Source organism: Maylandia zebra, linkage group LG5 (assembly GCF_041146795.1).
Source record: "Maylandia zebra isolate NMK-2024a linkage group LG5, Mzebra_GT3a, whole genome shotgun sequence".
Taxonomy (NCBI): Eukaryota; Metazoa; Chordata; class Actinopteri; order Cichliformes; family Cichlidae; genus Maylandia; species Maylandia zebra.
The window spans coordinates 29,393,033-29,400,612 of NC_135171.1; positions in this window are offsets into that span (position 1 = coordinate 29,393,033).

The following is a 7,580-nucleotide window of genomic DNA, read 5'->3' on the forward strand; positions in this document are numbered from 1 at the left end:
TACGGTTGCTGTTTTACAATTGGCTACACCTTTGCAGCTCGCAGCCAAACACATTACCAACAACAACAATTACAGCAGAACCAAGTTCAGACTTTAAGCAGGGCATGATTGCAGATGCCGCTCAGGTGTGTCCGTCTGCAGTGCCAACCACAGACCACGGCCCGCCACATACCCCCATCACCCGACTGTGGCCAGCCCCTGGCCTAGTGACAGGTGTCTGTTTAGGTGACCACCCACGTATACAGCGGCGCTAGTGATGAGGTGGGTCCAGGTTCCGCCCGCATGTGAAGCAGCGGTTCCGGAGCTGGTCTGTGGGCCACCAGTGTGGCAATTGGCAGGAGTGCAGCAATTATGGCCGTGAGCCGGGGCTCATAGGCAGCTCAACGGGTGGCAGGTGTACTGGGAATCCATCCCACCTGCCAAACCATCCTACCTGTTGCTTCTATGCATGCGCACAACACGAAATAAAGTGCAAAACCGTCCTACCTTTGTGAATGTGACCTACAAGCATATTTTAACAGCTAAAATTCAGTGGCAAATCATCCTACCTTTGTTAATAAGAGCTAGAAACACACTCTTACGGGTAAAATTAAGTGCCAAACCATGCTACCTACAGCACACGGCCAGTCCCTCCAGCACCCCGACCTCCAGCTCAGGCGGAAAACGTCCTACTTTGTCAAAACATCCTACCGTAGCGTAAATTTATAGTCATGTCTACCAATCCGTGCTGTCTTATCAGAATATACTACCTTACGTGGTTTATGCCTCCATTGTACATATCTATAGGTAGGTATTTATTTAGGCAGGAGGACTAACATTAATTGACAAGGTTTACTCTGTACGCCAGTTTACAGAAGTTTAGAAGTACTAAATCCATCCATCCATCCATCTTCATCCGCTTATCCGAGGTCGGGTCGCGGGGGTAGCAGCCTAAGCAAAGAGGTCCAGACCTCCCTCTCCCCAGCCACCTCCTCCAGCTTGTCCGGGGGAATACCAAGGCGTTCCCAGGCCAGCCGAGAGATATAATCTCTCCAGCGTGTCCTGGGTCTGCCCCGGGGCCTCCTCCCGGTGGGACATGCCTGGAACACCTCGCCCAGGAGGCGCCCAGGGGGCATCCTTGCCAGATGCCCGAACCACCTCAGCTGGCTCCTTTCGATGTGGAGCAGCAGCTGCTCTACTCTAAGCCCCTCCCGGATGGCCGAACTTCTCACCCTATCTCTAAGGGAGAGGCCAGCCACCCTTCGGAGGAAGCTCATTTCCGCCGCTTGTATCCGCGATCTCGTTCTTTCGGTCACTACCCACAGCTCGTGCTAAATCAAGACTTCAAATATGACTTCAACTGAGACTCCAAATTGGAGTATTTTTGCACTGGTGAGAATAGATTTCTTAATATACATCAGAGTTAAAGAGAATATAGTTTGTGATTGCTTGCAACATTATAATATTGCGGTTAATGGGTGTAAGAATACAAAATAGAAAATGGGCCTGGAATGGGAACAAAGAACTGGGGTGCAGGGCAGGAGGACAATCAACCCCCACCCTCAGGGCAGGAAGCAAGAGTTACTGAGGGTGAGGGGCAGACAAAGGGCAAACGGGCACTACCTTAAAAGGAGATGGGAGTCAGGGTGTCAGCACCCTTGGCCACTGTACTAGTGTATTTCCATTGCGGGGGTGTTTACTGTAGGGGGTTGGGGGGGACCAGAGGTTATACTGTAACTGTTGTGTGGAGTTCTTTAGAACAGCCTTTAGCATAGGATTGCATAGGAATGCAGTGTGCTGATCTCCAAATGCATCTGTAAGAATAATGGGTAATAAAAGGATTGTGTAAAATATGGAAACATCTCAGCGTGATCTCTACCAGGACCAAAAGAATCACAGAGACCGGCGTTGTCTCAACAGCACAAAAACCAAAATGCATACTAGCTTGAAAAGTTAACAAATTGACAACAGCTTAAGGAAAACTGTAATAAAGAAGTAAAACATATAATACTAACTGTTTTTCACATGCACGAGATTGGAGTAGGATCAAATAATAGGTGCGTGCTATTAACACCGAAAACATGGCCGTTTTGAGTTGTGCGCATGCGCAGTAACAACAAGTGGGACAGCTTGATAGGTAGGGTGTTTTGTCAGGTGGTTGCTCCACCGCCCTCCTCCAGGTAGCGAGCACCTGACAAAACACCCTACCTATCAAGCTGTCCCACCAACCATCAAACCATCCTACCCGTTGTTTCTGCGCATGCGCACAACACAAAATTAAGTGGCGAACCGTCCTGTATTTGTGAATATTAGCTAGAGAAATACTCTGATATGTAAAATTTATTGCCAAACCATGCTACCTTTGTGAATGTGACCTACAAGCATACTTTAACGGGGGGAAATGACCCGTGTGGCACTTAATTTTACTCGTCAGAGTATTTTTCTAGCTAATATTCACAATGGTAGGACGGTTCGCAACTTAGTTTCGTGTTGTGTCTGGACCTCCTCCACTCCCACGCCTTCGGGGTGGCGGAGGTGTCAGCCAGGACCAGATCAGCAGCTCAGGTGCGTCCGCCTCCTCTGCACCGGCACCGCAGACCATACCCCGCCACACTCAACTACCCATGAAAGTGTCATGCTGTTCCCAGGCCTGTGTTGTTGGACTGCTTGTGCAATTTATATGAAATTTGCTGGCATGTACACAAGGATGTAGCTTTTTCAGCAAGGCAGCTTAAATAAGGTAAAAGAGTTACAGAGTCAGTGATCTACATGCAAAAAATAATGTATCATTTAGTTAAACACGACAGTTTGGTGCACCTCCCTAAGAGTTTTACCCTCAAGTTACATGCTTAAGGTTCAGACAGCACGACATCAGCCTGATTATAGCCCAAATTCAACAACGTATGGTGTCACTCTGGATTTTGATCTCCAAAAAAAAAATCATACACAATAGTTCATTTTCACCTTATATGCTGTGTCATAATGAAAGGATTTTTGTCTTTTTGAGTCTTTCATGATGGTCATGCCCATTTGGTTCTCCCGGAGGTTTCTTCCTGTTAAAAGGGAGTTTTTCCTTCCCACTGTCGCCACAGTGCTTGCACATAGGGGGTCATATGATTGTTGGGTTTTTCTCTGTATTTATTATTGTAGGATCTACTGTACAATATAAAGCGCCTTGAGGCGACTATATAAATAAATTGAATTGAATTTCATGAGATTAACTGTTATGATCACAGAGGATTCAGTTGGCAATTAGGTGAAACGCTTGAGGACTCACACGCAGGACTCAGAGGCACTGTTGGTATTTATTACAGTTCCACCAGGTGTATATACAAATAGTGCAGGGGTAGTGCTATATACAAAGCAGTGACAGGGAAAAGGCTCCGGGAAATTCCAGGTAGGGAAAAGACACTTGCTCCTCTTCTGACTCTCTCCTATCGTGACCAGTCTCTCTCCAAACACTCACAAAAAAACAGGAATCCACTCAGGGAATGCAGGGTCGGGTCCAGGGGATCTATGTACAGAAGGAAACACACGTTAGGGGTTTTGCGCAGGGAAACGAAAGAGAACTTGCTCAGAGCTGGGCTGCACTGACGCGAGTCACACACAACGATCCAGCGATGAGTAGAAGCCACTCCCTGGCTTAAAGGCTGGCTGCACTGATGAGGCCCAGGTGTTTCGTCTTCAGAGGGGCGTGGGCCGAGGGCGTGAACCCGCCATGAGTTCCACCCTGGCGAGAGAGCGAGAGAGAGAGCAAGAGAGAGAGAGAACACTACTAGTCAGCGGCCTGCTGATCCCCTGACCGTGACAGAAACTCTAAAACTTATGCCATTCACACTGCCTCTGTTGTTGTTGTCCATTTATTTCCTTTCCTGTAATTGCTAGCTTGCCCTTCCTCCTGATGTACTTTGTGAAACAAAGTTTGATAAAGAAGCTGCATATAGTCTGTCTTATCTCTCAGTCATGAAATGGCATGTTTTTATGACTTTACAATTGCCCAATCTGACAGAGTTACGCTCAAAACAAAACAAAAAAAATGTAATTTGAATGTGACTTTTGCATTTCTTTGCAGTAAGAAAGGAATGTTCTTAACTTAAGATTTCCAAAATATACTTATGAATAATAATAATAAAACTCCCCAAGTATAAAGCACAAGTCAGGTTTGATTTTTACTAAACAACAAATGAAATGTATTGAAATTACACTTTCAAAGGGACTTGTTATGCTAATTTCAAATTCATTTTTTGAATTCTTGTGCTCTGCTAGCATAGCTGAACAGTTTAAAATAATCCTTATTTATCATATTGTGGACCTTGGTGCAATTCCCTAGTTTGTCCTCGGTTTAAAACAGCCAATTTAGTTAATTTCTAATGCTTAATTAAACTTTCTTCTGACAGTGACAGTGAGTATGCTGGCATTATAAGTCTCCTTAAAAAATGAAAGTTGTAAAACTACATAAAAAGTTCATGGACATGAAAGTCAAAATAATCTGTACTTGGAAATTTTACGTTGACCATGTAAAACCAGTGAAAAATTGGAGGTTTACGAACAAAAGAAAAATGGAAGTGCCAAACAGATATCACTGGAATCATTTGTGAAGAAGAGGAACGAAGCTTCCCTTGGGTGTGTTGGAGAATGTTGAGAAACAGGTGGGTGGAGTATCTCAAAACCTGATCTTATCTTTCCACGTTGCATTAAACATGAACATGCCTTATTCATGTCAGTGTTGGGCAATGTGGTTTCTTTCTATGTGTGATATAAAAGAAAAATGTTCTCAGGCTGGAACTGGACAACAAACAGTTTCAGATTAATTTTGAAACACAATGTGTGCCCATAGAAAAATAATTAAGAATTATGAGTCCTTACATGGATTATTTTGTGTGAGAAAAACACAATGTAAGCTGCGTACAAAAACATGTCATAGATCTCATTTAATCAGTACAGATAAGAAGCACAGTATGACAGCCTGATTCAAATACATATACAGAGTCTGCCTCAGAAATGGTTGTGTTAGTATTTCAGATAAGTGCATTAAAATTTGACACAGATACAATGAGAAGGTCAACATCAAGAAAACCGAAGGAAACATACTTTCATTTCATGTCAAAAACAAAGAACAGTTCAGGTAGAACATTTAAAGACTATGTAAGCTGTCTCACTGTCTCCTGTGTAGTGGCCAGTGTTGGGCAAGTTACTTTGAAAAAGTAATTAATTATAGTTACTAGTTACTTCTTCAAAGAAGTAACTGAGTTAGTAATTGAGTTACAAGACTCTAAAAGTAATTAATTACTTGAAAAGTAACTATTGCGTTACTTAAAAAACTTTTTTTTTAACCCTCTGGGGTCCAGGGTATAATAGGCCATTTTTCACTACTTTTGATTTTCCCTCCACATTTCACTGTTAAAAACTATTTACTTTGCTTTGTTTGGTATCATCCTTTTCAGCACAATCTCACGTGTCTGAATTTATAGTTATGTTTTCATTTTGACATACTGTATTAACACAATTGATCTAAAATTAGACAAAAAGCATAAAATTTGAGTAGAAAAAGTTATATTTTATGCTGTAACAACCACAAACATGTTTAATGAATTATATTTCATAACTTTAAATGCAAATATAAATTGCCAATTTTAAAATCATATGCACAGGTTTTGCAAACAAAGTTATTTGCAGCCATTTACCTTTTACCCTTTTTAAAATAATCATTTCAAACTATTTACAGAACAATCAGCTGTTCTGCATTCAATAAGATGCCACAAAAATTATTTGTGCCACTCCAAAAAATAATTTCTGTCCACTATAAAGGAGAACATCACAGCCTGACACCTGCAGACAGCAGTCGCCTCATTGTTTTGACACACAACACAAAACTATCCACAACACTACACACTAACTACACAAGACAACACATTAACTACACACTCCAAACATGCTAAACCTCACAAATCTCTCACATCTCAAAACTCGCTCTCTCTCTCTTTCTGCTCTCTCTCACTCTCTCTCTTGCCGTCACTCCTAAAACTTCCCCCTCTTCCTAAACAACCAAATGTCATGTTGCCATATTATTTTTTTGATTGGTCAACATGGTGCATTTTTCCACCAACACGAAAGGGCTGGGGAGGGGGGTTTGGTCATAAGCAGAGAGTGCTTGCTAGCGCTGTCCTTAGACAGTAAACGTGATGAAACTATTGAGGAAAACACGGGTATATATTGTTTATCATGACTCTGGTTTTACGTGGCCTATCAACACAATTTAAAAACTGGTATATATCACCTTGTTGCTTTGTCATCTTGAAGTGATTGGCTTACCACGACTACTTTATTGTTCCTCAGCCAAACAGCAGCACTCAAGCGATTGTTTTGCCCCCTTAGCTCTGGGTGTTGTGCTAGAAAGTGATTGTCTGGCAGAAAGTGATTTCCATCCGCGGGAGCGCGCACAGCTTAAAGTTGTAGCGCCCAGATTACTTACGTAGTCAGTTACTTCCGTGCAACTGATATAAGGTGCGTAAACTGAACACAGCTTCAACCGTCTGTTTCTTGAAAAATAGTAACACGACCGCATTTTCTTGGTAACGGCATTGTAACGATACCGTTGTAACGATAGGAATAATAATTAGTTAGATTACTCGTTACTGAAAAAAAGTAACGCCGTTTCTTGTAACGCTGTAATTCCCATCACTGGTAGTGGCAGATCTAACCTGACATGTAAGATGTGGAAAAGCATAGATTGCAAAACCTGTATAATGAATAAAATGTTATTGGCATTTATTTCTTTTGTTTTTCTGTGTGAGTCCTAAATCATTGCCACAATAATGGGGACTAAAACTTGGAACAGGATGTGAATAAAAACATCAACATGGTCTAGAGCAGATACACCAATTCTTACTGGAATTGAAGCATATTTATGCTCCCTTAGTCACAAGACTTTGCCACAGTGGATAGCTTTGCATTTGATTGTATTTTACACTGGATGCTCTTCCAGAACTCGAGGGATAAAGCCAGAGATCTTTTCAGTTATTAGTGAATGTGAAAACTACGCTTCAGTGAAACATAAATGTACTTTTCCATCTCTTATTCCCAGGAAAATAAGTATGGTTCACAGTCCAGAATGGATTCTTACTGAATGCCAAATGAAAATCAGTACACTGAGCTCTTTCAGGGTTGGACTAACTCTCTAAGCAGTGGAAAGTGAACCCACCCCAACTTTCAATCCATACGCAGTTTCAGCACAGACACCTTTTTGATGATTCAAGAGACAAAACATAAACCAAAGAAATTACTAAATAGTCTGACATCATACAATATTAAGCAATTTTATTGCATAATCAGTGTTACATGTTTCAGTTACGTCTTTCTCATGCACAACTGCATTCAACCATGAAAGTAAACTGCATGCCAAGACCTGACCTGAAAAGCATTCCCAGGGTGTTCAAGGTTTTCATTTATTTAGTTCGTCATCGGCTTAAGTTTCATGGAGGAGGTGTGCGCACAAAATAGTATAATTACTGTAGAACAGCCATTAGGCTCGGTCACTCAGGCACGGCTGGCTGCCGGCGGAGCTCACGGGCGCGTCACTGCAACTCCCCCTGGCTTCTGCT